The sequence below is a fragment of the Lutra lutra genome, chromosome 11 (assembly GCF_902655055.1).
Source record: "Lutra lutra chromosome 11, mLutLut1.2, whole genome shotgun sequence".
In the NCBI taxonomy this organism is placed as follows: domain Eukaryota; kingdom Metazoa; phylum Chordata; class Mammalia; order Carnivora; family Mustelidae; genus Lutra; species Lutra lutra.
In genome coordinates this window covers 31,194,086-31,206,157 of record NC_062288.1, presented here as the reverse complement: position 1 = coordinate 31,206,157, position 12,072 = coordinate 31,194,086, and the positions used below count along the sequence as shown (strand labels likewise).

The following is a 12,072-nucleotide window of genomic DNA, read 5'->3' as shown; positions in this document are numbered from 1 at the left end:
ATGATAGGCTTTGCTGAGAAGGAACTGATCCTCTTGGCTACCTGACCAAAGCCCAGGTCAAACTGATGTCAGCTATCCCATTCTTTAAGTACATCGCTTGGTTAATAATCATATAAGCTCATTTCCTGCTGAAGTATTCATGCCTGATAGTGGAAATATTCTTGCCCCATAAAATGACATTTTTCCATATGATTTTCTTTAAACACAAAGGAGAAACTAATTATAAATGTTGAGATCATATGCTCAATCACCAATCTTGGACACTGACGTCTTTCAACAGGCTCCCCACCAGGGAGCCTACAACTCCTCAATTTTGCATTGATTACTCTGCTAGGTGTGTAAGAAAAGCCATAAAGACAAGTCTCTGGGATTGTCTGAGGTTAAGCAGAGTCCAGTGACACGCTAACTCTTGGAGATATTATTCCTTCGATCATTTGTAGGATCAGGTTCAATTTTCTTTACAATATGATCCCACTAAAAATGTACAACTTTGGGAGAAAACATGTCACAAGCTCCCTTTCTGTAGTGAAGAACACAGTGGGTGCTAGACAAATACTAGAGGGAAAAGGATGATGATGATAATTTCAAATGTGAGGGTTTTCCTTTACTCCTTGTGAAATTTCTTCCTACTTATGTAACCCTCGCTTCATGAAAGCTAGGGAAGGCAAGAGAAAGAACAAGGGGAGGTGATGTCCAACCATCATTGGGTGGAAACGTGGGAGGCCTGCCAGACTCCTCCGTAGGTGGCTCTCCCTGCGTTTTCACAGTCAGGTGACCAAAGGGTAACTCTTGATCCCCGAACTTGTCCCCATTTTAGTCTTCCTTTCTTCAGTGAATGGTCTCACTCTCCAGCCAGTGACATGAGCCAGAAGTCTAACAGTTATACTTCCTTCCTTTCTGGTCCTTCCTCCCACATCAAACCAGTCATGTGCCCAGTCAACTCACTCCCCACATCCGTCCATCTTTCTGTGCCTCCACTACCTTGGGCTAAGCCACCATCATGTGGCTCCTGGGACAGTTGTGCCGCTGGCGTCTCTGTTTTCACACTTGCTGCCCTGCCACACATTCCCCATATGGCAGTGAGATTTTGAAATGTCAGTCATTGCCCTGGGCTCCTCTGATGATCCCCTTTGTGCTCTCCTTCCTCCATATGACACATCCCTGGGTGTGTCAGATCGTGCCTCTATCTCTCTGTATTTGTTTCATTCTGTGATTTCTTCCCTCACTTTTTTTGTGTTTGTCCTCTAGCATGGAAAATCCCAGCGATGGCAGGCCTTGGCAGTAGCCACCGCCTCTGCCAAGAATGTTTTTCCCTCTCCCCATCATGTGTTTGGCTTCTTCTTGTCATCTGCATCTGAAATAATGCCTCCTGAAAAAGGCTATCATCAGGCCACGTAATTTAAAGAGCTGACCAGTTATTCTCTGCCACATTACCTAATTTCAAAGCAGATTTTTTTTCCTGGCCTATTTTTGTTGTTGTTATTGTTGTTGTTGTTGTTAGTGTTTTAAGTCTATGAATACTCTTGACTGGAAAATATGCTAGGCTCTGTCTTTTTCATTATTTCATCCCAATTGCTGGTCATGGAATAGATCCTCTCTAAATATTCTCTGAATGACCATATAAATGGCTGTATTTCAAATAACAGAAGTTTCGAGAAGGAAATAATTTTTCTACCTGAAGAAATGACCAGGAGATAGGAGGCACATGGGCAGCCTTCTTTTGGGACAGGTAGGCCTTTTTGCTGCTCCAACCACACTGTGACATTGACCACCCCCTACCCCTGCAGGGAGAGCTGGCTCAGGCTGTGTACATCCTGTGTACATCCATGTGGCAAGCATAATGCCTTGGACATTCTGACTAAACTCTTCATCTTTTCCAGGATCAAGTTTTATTATTTCTGTGCCCATTTTTTATTTTCTGAGCTTGACGAGGAATCCTAGGTCATGGGGGGTGGGGTACGTGTAGGAGAACCAGGGACTGATACGCTCATGCCTGTCTGTGTTCATCTTGGATCAGTCTAATAACCTTCCTGTCGGCACTTTGGAAACCTACTGTGATATTCCCACACTATTCTGGAGCTCAGTGTCATGCTGTTCTTAAGTTCGAGCTTACGATTTTTCTTGCTCACTGCATTCTAAATGTCTAAAAAATTCAGTGTATCTTGACTAGGTGGGTAGGAAGGACAGGGGCTACAGAGGTGGTTATGTGGAAAATCCCAAGTTATAGTTTCACATCAGGTTCCCCTGCACCTCCCCCCTGCCCCCACATTGATACCATTATGGGAATCTGCAGAAGAACTTCAACTCACCTGCCTGTATCACAGGGACATTGAAGGGAATGCCCTATGTTAGAGCGTCCAAATTCTTTGCAAAGAAGATAAAACTCACAGCAATGGCAGGCCTTGATAATACACATCGCATGAACTCAAGGTTGTCTTACCGGGAATAACGACAGTGAAACCCACCCCCACCCAGACTCTTTCTGTAGTCACTTCTTCCCTAACCACTTTTCAGTGTATTGAAGGGAATGGTAACTCGTGTTTTTCTGCTTCTCTTTTAGTGTTTCATCTGCAGCTTCTGCCAGCGCCTTTTATTTTATTATGTAAAAAATATCCTCATTTTTGTCCATGCTGCTGAATATAGTAGAGGAAATTACTGTTTTATGAGTTTACTATCTCAATTACTTTGCCTTTCATAAATATTTTACATACGCCTCTTGTCTTAGCCCATCTGTTATTCCCCAAGGTAGTGAAATCTGGGGGAGAGCAAAGTACTATCATTTCCATGTGTGTGTTTGTGATGAGCTTTTGCTATTATTCTAATGAAATTCTCATGAGGTTTTTAATGGTGTAAGTTTAGCCCATTTTCCTAAGTGCAGTTAAGCAAATTTCTATAATCCTACTTTCTGTCAGAAACAAGAGGTATGGTGGCTTATTTTGGGCTTTGTCAGGGGTTGGGGGGGAGGGTGGGGGGTGAGCAGCAGTTGTTAGTCCTTCCAGGCTAAAGTGGTGTGATGCAAAATGAAAACAGAAGATTGTGGAAAAGGACCCAGTAAGTTCCACCATTGATCACAAAAGGGCGATTCACACCCATCAGAAGGCAGATTTCACTTCACACACTTTGGGGAGGCATTGGAAATCAATGCAGCCAAGTGGCAGCTTTGTCTCGCACTGTGAAATCCATTTCTCCTCCACCTGTCATGCACAGGCTGGCCAGGCTGTGGAGAAAAGGACCCCGTTTTTTTCAGGGACCTGAGCCCTCAGTCAATGCTAAACATATTTAATAGATTCTTACGGATGCCAAGTCTGTTAGTCATTTGAGTGGCTGAGACTTGGTTCCTGAGTGTGTTCTTCTAACTGTGTAATACAGCAGACTCGGGAAAAAAGGAAAACAAACATTTAAACAGAACAGACATTCTACTTTGTTCCCATCTGTTCTATTTCCTTGCTCCTGGTAACCCCAAATAATTTTTCCCGGCATGTCTGCTTGTTGAGATATTTTAATGCTATGGTCATGGAATTCAGTTTCCTACAGCCATTTGTTGCTCTGTCCTCCTGCTTTGTTATCGAACCTGTTTTCTTACTCATCACCTTAATTTTATTTGGGCTGGGGCCCTGAGGTCCCATTCCAGGTGTTCTTCTGCTGATTAATACAGGTTATCTGCGCCAATGAGGACACTACTGGCCACTGTTTTGGTAGCCTTGCTATGTCAGATTTCACAGTGGAAGTTATTAAGAAATGAGGCTAAGATTCTCTAGGTATTGGTCTTAAATTGTTAAAGGTAGATTTTAGAGGAAATCATATTCATGAGGATGTGGGATAAAAATCTACAGATCCAAGATCTAATTTCCAAATGTGGAGTTGGAACTTATGAATGCAAAGCCTTCCTCATTCAGTGACTTATTTCTTGTGAGACAAGATTCATGGAAAGAAAATATGGCAGACACTTTTTTATAACCCAAAATACAGCGTAATTACCTTATCAACAGAAATTCCACTCGGTCTCTGACTAAACACCCCAGTCCACTGTGGCCAAGATATACTGTCATGCTTTCTTTCCTTTTTTAAAAAAATATTTTTATTTATTAATTTTTTAAGTAGATTCAACACCCAGCCTGGGGCTCGAACTCGTGACCCCAAAATTAAGAATCACATGCTCTACCGACTGAGCCAGCCAGGCACCCCTGTCAGGCTTTCTTTCAGTCACGTTCTGTTACTCTCTTCCTCCCTGAAGACGTATGAAAGTGGAAGTGCAATAAATAACTTGAAAATGGAAGGACTTAATAATTTTTTGGTGCTATTCTAGTTTGCATTCTTTTGGCTTCCCCTTAGTTGCCCAACATCTCTGGGTTTTTTGTTTGTTTGTTTGTTTTTGTTTTTCCCAACATCTCTGGGTTTTCCTCTTTCTTACCCAAATGTGTTTTCAGGCAAGGAACGGAAGCCCCTTCACCCTGAGGCTCAAACAGCTGCTAAGAGATGTATGTGCTACTTTGTCTAGGGATCAATCAGGCCACCAGTGTCCAGCACTAATAAAATAATGTCAGGCCCTGGATGGTTCAGTTGGTTGGACCACTGCCTTCGGCTCAGGTCATGATCCCAGCATCCTAGGATGGAGTCCCACATTGGGCTCCTTGCTCGCCAGGGAGCCTGCTTTTCTCTCTGCCTCTGCCTGCCACTCTGCCTGTTTGTGCTCTCTCTCTCTTCCTCTCTGACAAATAAGTAAATAAAATCTTTAAAAAAAAAAAAAAAGTAAAATAATGTCAGGCATTCGTCCTCCCTTCTAGGGCAGCTCATCTTGTCAGCTTCACCTTCGAACTACACACAGCATCTGGACACTTGACTAGCTTCCATCACTGCCGCCCTGACGGGAACCACAGACATCTGGACTCAGCCATAGCTTCCTCAGTTACGTCTCTGCCTGCTCCCCGTCCTCTGTCCTGCCCACAAGCCAAAGTGCGGAGGGCAATGCTTTTACAGCTGGGTCATTCCGTACCTTTGAAGCATGTTTCCCAGTTCTTTCAGAAAACAAGTGATTTCTAAGGTCCTCCTGCTCTGGCCCCTCTCTGTCCTCCTCTCCTCTTATTTTCATCCTTGGTCATTTCCCTCTCGGACTTTCTGTTGTTCTTCCAGCTGTGGACTTTTGCATTTCCCCAGATACGGACAGGGCTCCCCTGTCCCCTTCCCATTGTGCATCTGGTCAAATGGTGCCGTATTGGAGAGGCTTTCTTTGGCCACTGTATAAAAAAGAGGAACCGTGCATCCCCAGGTGGCTGTATTTGTCCTTGCTTCATGTTATTTTCTCCCTGTCACTTATCAAAACCTGACTTATTATGTATTCTCGGTTTGGCTATTTTTTTCTTTATATCCCCAGTGCCTAGAGCTGAGCCTCAACCCAAAAGCTTCTTGAATGAAGGAGTAAATTATCCTTCAAATTGATCACAGTTACCTACTAAGAGTCCCTCTCCCAAAGCCTCTGACATTATTCTAGGTAGGGAAGATGTTAAAAAATTTTTTTCTATATATAGGCATTTTCCCATTCTGAGGATATAGATATTTCCATTTATGAATGTTCTCCTGTGAATTTCACTTACTGGAAGGAAAAATAGTACAGAATAAATTGATGTGAGACTCTTTGCTTGCTTCAAGGAGCTGACCGTCTGAAGTCAGTGTATGGGCAGTATTTGACTATATGCATATTTCCTTTTTAATTTAACATAGCTACATAGTTGTGAGCATTGTACCATGTCCCCAAAGGTGTTAATAGATTTGGGGTTACATGGAAATGCATGTGACTTTTGGCATCTCTGGTTAAGGGGCTTTCTTTGGGGTACTGAGTTTCTGTTATATTCAATGACACAGGACAGAAGGGAACTGTACAGTGTCATTTAATGCAAGAAAGTGAGCCTTAAAAAAAAACAAAAACAAATGATGCGGGGCACCTAGGTGGCTCTGTTGTTGAACTGACTGCCTTTGGGTCAGGTCATGATCCCAGGGCCCTGCGATCGAGCTCCGCATCGGGTTCCTCGCTCAGTGGGGAGCCTGCTTCTCCTTCTCCCATTGCCATCCGCTCCCCTGTTTGTACCCTCTCTCTTTCTCTCTCTGTCAAATAAATAAATAAAATCTTTAAAAAAATAAAAACCCCAAAATAAATGATGCTTACTTTTAAACTATATTTAAATGAGAGAAATTTTATCATGGACATAAACATTTAGCCAGTCACCATTAATGACATCGTTTTGTCTTCACCAAAGCACGTTTTCTGGGCAGCCTTATGGCTAGCCCTTTGGGAACAGCACACGTTCCCTGTGCACAGCCCGGGTGCGGGGTCGCTGGGGTCTCTGATGGACATGATTTATGCCATTGAACTCCCTGGAATGGGCTTTTGAGAGGAATACATGTTCGCACCTTTGCCAGTAGAACAAGATGCTGTCATGTGTGGCACTGAAGAGAAGGCTTCTAATTTAAAAAAGAAATCACTGAACTTGCGATGCTAAAGTTCTCACTGTCAGAATCATCTCTGAGATGCATTTGGTAACTGAGCTGAGGCAGAAAATCCAGAGAGGCAGAATAGCCGCATAACTGCTTTCGAGAATTTTATCTGTGACTTCACTTATCAAATTCCTTAAAGTGTCTAACAAAGAGGGCTCTGGTTTTCCCATCCCGAAATGTGGTTAGCATTCTCTTCCAGCCCAAGTCCCTTTGGTCACTGTCATTAAAGAAGGTAGGCTATATTTGCTTAGGGGAAAACCTAGTGAAATAGTAGAGGTAAAGAGAAAATGACTTAGGGGTTGCAAAAAGGCAATTGTGAGACAAACACAATGGAAATGTTAGGTAGAAGAAAGGGGGAGTGTGAACATCTGTTCCCTGATACAGGCAGGGTTACTTGTGAGAGTCAGGGCCCCCCTCTACTCCCACCCTCAGGAGGATGGAATGAGGTTCTCAGGCATCTTGTGACTTTCCCCTCCAAAGGAAAACTGGATTGACCTCTCTCTGATGTGGATGCACTAGGTCTATTCTGCTTTGAAGCAGCAGATGGCTTAGCTTGCTGAAAACTCCTGGCTCTTCCTGGATTGGCCAGCAGGATTTATGTTTATAATATACTTATGCCTGTGGCAGAAAAGACCATCAATTCCATCTGTGTCGTCAAATAACTTGCTAATTTTCCTGGCCGGTCTAGTACATAGTGTCATTATGGGACTCCCTCGACTGTCAAGTGCAGGCATATTATGCTCATTTTCTGGACTTGCGCTGTTGAGAAGGAACTTGGACATGATGTGCCTTTTTTTTTTTTTCCTTGTATAAAGTCATATTCAGACTTGCGTAATGGCTTACCCCTTTTAACTGGGGTATCTTCAAAGGCCTGGCCATTGACAAATGCCAAGTCTGATCCTCATGGGCTTGCTTTCAGTTGCTGTAGTTCTGTGGGAAATTAGAGTGTGAGTCTGGAAGACTGTTCACTTGATCTTTTTATACCTCTGCTCCTTCTAATGTGAAAATCCTTTGTAATAAAGAGTGATTCTGTTAATGAAGCCATTTGCACTTCACCACCTAGACAAGCGACTTTCTGAATAAGGTTTTGGCAGAAGAAATCAATCTCCATATGCCTGCGGCTCCTCCGGGACCCAAATCTGAACATGATTAGTTAGTAGAACCCTCTTGACTGTTCTTAATGATAATGGCATGCATATCTCTGAATGATCACCACGAGCAGGAGAAACACACATCCCCACAGGACCAAGTCTGGATACAGAATGGCTCGGAAGACAATTGGACACACTCCTGTTTCTCACCTCTCCCTCCCCAGTCTGCACTGATTAGAACTCGTATTAGTGTCCACAACATTCCGACCTGCACGGAGGCCCTAGGGTTTTCTGCTGCATAACCTCATGTGTACACCCAGCTTGTGTCCTTTGTGATTAGGCAGCTCTCCTTACACTTGCAGCTTATGTTCTTGATTGCCTGTCTTTGGGAACCAGCTCTGGGAAGCCCTTGTGCTTCTGAAGCTGAACAAAGATGGTCTCTTCCTTCTCATTCAGATACGAAGAATGTTTGCTTGTGTGTGGGGGTATATGAGCAGCATTACAAGTATGAGTTGAAGATTTTAGGGTCTTTGAGTTAAATGTTATTTGAGGGAGTATTCCCAGTTTCACTAAATGTCTTCTGTGTGGACAGGTACTTCTGTGCTAGAAATGCGTTCTCTGGAGGGTTCCAGAGAGAGCTGGGGAAATCGTAGCTGCACGGGGCTGTGGCACGAGACAGAGGACAGGAGTTCAGAACACCTGGCCCCCTCTGAACCCACTGCCTGCTCCCTCCATGAGGGTCCTCTCCGAGGCTCTCCCTGGCCCACACTGATAATAGTGGGTGAAGCAGTCAGCATGGTTAAGGCCGAGGCTCTCAAAATATGTCCCTTGGGCCACTTCCATTGAACCAGCTGGAGTATCTGTTACAAACCAGATTGCTTTTGACCCAGACCATATGACTCAGCATATCTCTAGGTGGGGCCTGGGAACTTCATTTCAAAGAGGGTTTTTTGTTTTGGTTTGGTTTGGTTTGGTTTTTGTCCTTTTGGTTCACAGATATTGGGAGCCATTGGCCTAGTGGTGTACTTACTAGAGAAAAATGAACGTTACCTTCATTTTTGTTATTTTGACTCCCACTGCGTATATGGTTAATCAGATACAACTAAAATTGTTCTTTTTGGCACTTAGCAGGATGTAAACATTTCACAGACCATGAGTTTTCCAAGATGTCCTTAAACATGTCCTTTTGTCCATGCATGCCTCTAAGTTTGGTCATGCTTTTCCATCTTTTTGGAGCAACTGCTCAGCTTTAAAAACCAATACTAGTACTTTGTCCGCTCTCAGCCACCTTAGCTGCTGTCAGGTGGCTCACCCAGGCTCCTACCTGAGGTGGCATTTCCTATTCTTGCCTGAGAATTAAGTGGGAATGAATTTGGCCGCACCTTCTGGCCTGGGTAACTTCTTGGCGTTAACAGGATTGCTTGTGTCTCATCTTTGTGATTTCTGATAAAACTGCAGTACTGGGGGAAGGCTTGGGCGAATGTGTCATAATAAAAATGGCCATGAATTATTTCAGAGGTGGGGGCGTCTATGTCCCTTCCCTCAAATTTGGACAGGCTTTGTCATCCTCTCTAGGATTGCACGTGGCAAGTCGTCCTGCCAAGCTGTGAAGTCTGAGATCATAGTGACTGTGGGCCTCCAGCTAAGCTCAGTCTCTGCTGAAACCACAGAAGGACCTGGTCCAGACCTCACAAGAGCAGATGAACTGCTCAGCCAAGCCCTGTCTGCATTCTGGGCCCACCAAATCCTAAGATGATAAAAGCATTATATTGTTTTATTTTCATTTGTATTTTTTTAAAGGTTATTGTTTTGAAGTCACAAAGCTTGGGGGAAGTATGCTATGTGGGAATAGTTACCTACATGTATGTATGGGTTGTGGGGTAACCTTGATGCTGCACTAAGATATTCTCATCAACACATAGAGTTGTTGGTTTTCCATCTGGAGGGATTAAATTAGAAAACCAGCAGCAATATTGGTAATAATAACTCAATACAGTAAAATGCCTGCATAATACTTAGCAGAACATAAATTACATGCCAACTAAGTAAAACATATGCTTTACCTAATGAACTCGGAGCAATTTAAGGATATTTCTTGATTTCCAAAACCGTGTACTTCCTGGCATTTAGGAAGGAAATGAATATAAATTGAGCTGATTATTTAATGTAGGAAACAGGCACTGAGAATTAAACCGGTTGCTTTAACTATTGTCATAGTGGGTCAGTAACATGTCCATCCATAAACTAGGTCCCAGAGGCAAGTGTCTTTCAAACTTCTTTGGCTGCAATTCATAGTAATAAACATTTTATCTGGACCTTGTATACATATATCACCTCTGGAGCAAACTTCATGAAATACTACTTATCCTTATTACATATAATGAACTCTGATATATTTAATTTTTTTCTTCTGAAAACTGCTGGCCAAACATGCTGCATAAATTTCACGACCCATTAATGGGTCCTATACTACAGTAAGGACAACACTTGTCTAGACACTGAGTTTCATGGGACCAGGGCATCTGTCCTTTTTACCACTATGTACACAGGTGCTTAGATATTTCTGTTGTGTAGAAGGTACTCAAGCATTTAATGAATGAGTGAATTCCATGAGTGACTGTATTTCCAATTTCTTAAAATGGGTAAGATATTAATCACAAGTCAGGAAACCCAGTTTCGATTCTTGAATCATTGTATATCTTTGAGAAGTACCTCCTATATTTTCTCATCTGTGAATCAGAAATTGTAATGTCTAGTACTCATGGGATAGAATGAGCCCACAAGTAAAACTATTTTGATTGAAAGATAAAGAATTATAAATAATGGATTAATGTATTTGTTTACATATATACTTTGAAATGCCCAGAGGTATCACATGAAAAATTCTTCACCTTAATATTTTAATACCACTTCATTAATATAAATTAGAGAAAGGCTATTTTTAAAAATGAGGTCTTTTCTGAAGAAAAATATTTACTTAAAATTTCATTGGGTGAAAAAATTGTTCTAAAATGTTGGGCTGGGTAGATGCTGACTTTGAAGAATTAACTGGGCCGCTGAGAGATTAGCATTCTGAGAGAAAGATTAAGCAGATCCATTGTGGTCAACAGACGTTACTTTTGTGTAAATGGATATTTTTGAAATTCTGAAGAGAGACTTGGTTGGGTCAAGTGCCCTTGTTATTCCTGGAGGAATTTGTTAATTCCTATATATATATCAGGAAATGCTGCCATTTCAAAATTACTGAGGTCTGCATGTATCCATGTCTGTGGAAGATTTAAGGAGTTTGTTAAATTGTTTGAATAACAACTAGGAACTCTGAGCTCAGAGAACAAGATGACTTTTTCTCAGAAGTATATCTTGCTGCCCAGCCTAGGGGAACTTTCCTATTGTTCTCCCGGTAAAGTCTACCATGGACCTAAGTTCCCGGGAAATCTCCCAGCTTGCAGTTTGAGTCAAGTGGCACCATCCAGTGGTTTGACACACTGCCTTTGAAATCAAAGAAACTGACTCTCAATTCCGGTTCTGCCACTTTCAATATGCGGGATGCCGGTTTCTTGATATTTGGCATTGTGCGCATTAAATAAGATACGGCACAGGTGCACACGTGTGTATAACCTTGAGCACCATACCCAGCAGATAGAAAATACTCAACGAATGACAGTCCCTGTTCCCCGCTCTTATCATTGTTGTTCTTTGTTATTGCCAGTTCTTTCTTGTCTGGACTCGTTAGCTGTTAAGAGTCGGGCTCTAGAAAAGAGATTTGTTTGCTCAAGAAGTAAGCAGGTTTCTCTAAGGTCCAGGGAAAATCGTTTTACAAGTTGTACCATGTCCTGGGACTCAACCATGGGGACGCCTGGCAATGGCATCTGGAAAGACAGTCACATCCCTGTCTCTACACGGGAGTGGTAGATACAAACGGTGCATCCTGGAAAGCCGCCTTTCAGCCAGCAGCCTTGCCTGTGTTTGCTGGGGGAAGGGCAGCCCTGTTATAGTTCATACTTTGTTGCCGAATCTGGGGCACTAATGTGATTGCTCACTCTGTGGTGCTGAGCTATTTTGAAGCATCCTTTCTGATCTACTCGAAGCAAAAACAGTGAAGCAGTCATTTGTCTCTGTCACTCCAGTCTTCCTTCCCCCTCCTGTGGTTTTGCCCCTCCTCCTCCCTCCCCTTCTGTCAGTGAATTTCTCAGGCTTTGTACCACAGAGAAGCTGAAAATGGCTTAAAAGCCTGTCCCCTTTAGGTTCCTTGAGGCCAAGAATTACGTGAGTGATTCACAAAGGGGAGTGTTCAGATATTTGCAGGTCAGCAGGGGAAACCACCGTGAATTGGGGGGGGTTCTTCTGCTGTCCTGCACTTGACACTGCTTCTTAACCGGCCCGCGACCGAAAAGCATCGTGTCACTGAAGCAGGAGGCAGATGTACTCCAGCATTTTTCCGTGTGTTCCGTGGGAACACATTAGCTGGTTTAAATGTGGTCTACTACATCTA

General features: G+C 42.9%; 1 protein-coding gene across 2 annotated transcripts in view; it reads right to left on the bottom strand.

Moving 5' to 3' along the window:
• Nucleotides 1–12,072, bottom strand: part of GRM3 (glutamate metabotropic receptor 3) — a 96,841-nt gene that overhangs the window by 1,647 nt on the left and 83,122 nt on the right. The window lies entirely within an intron of this gene.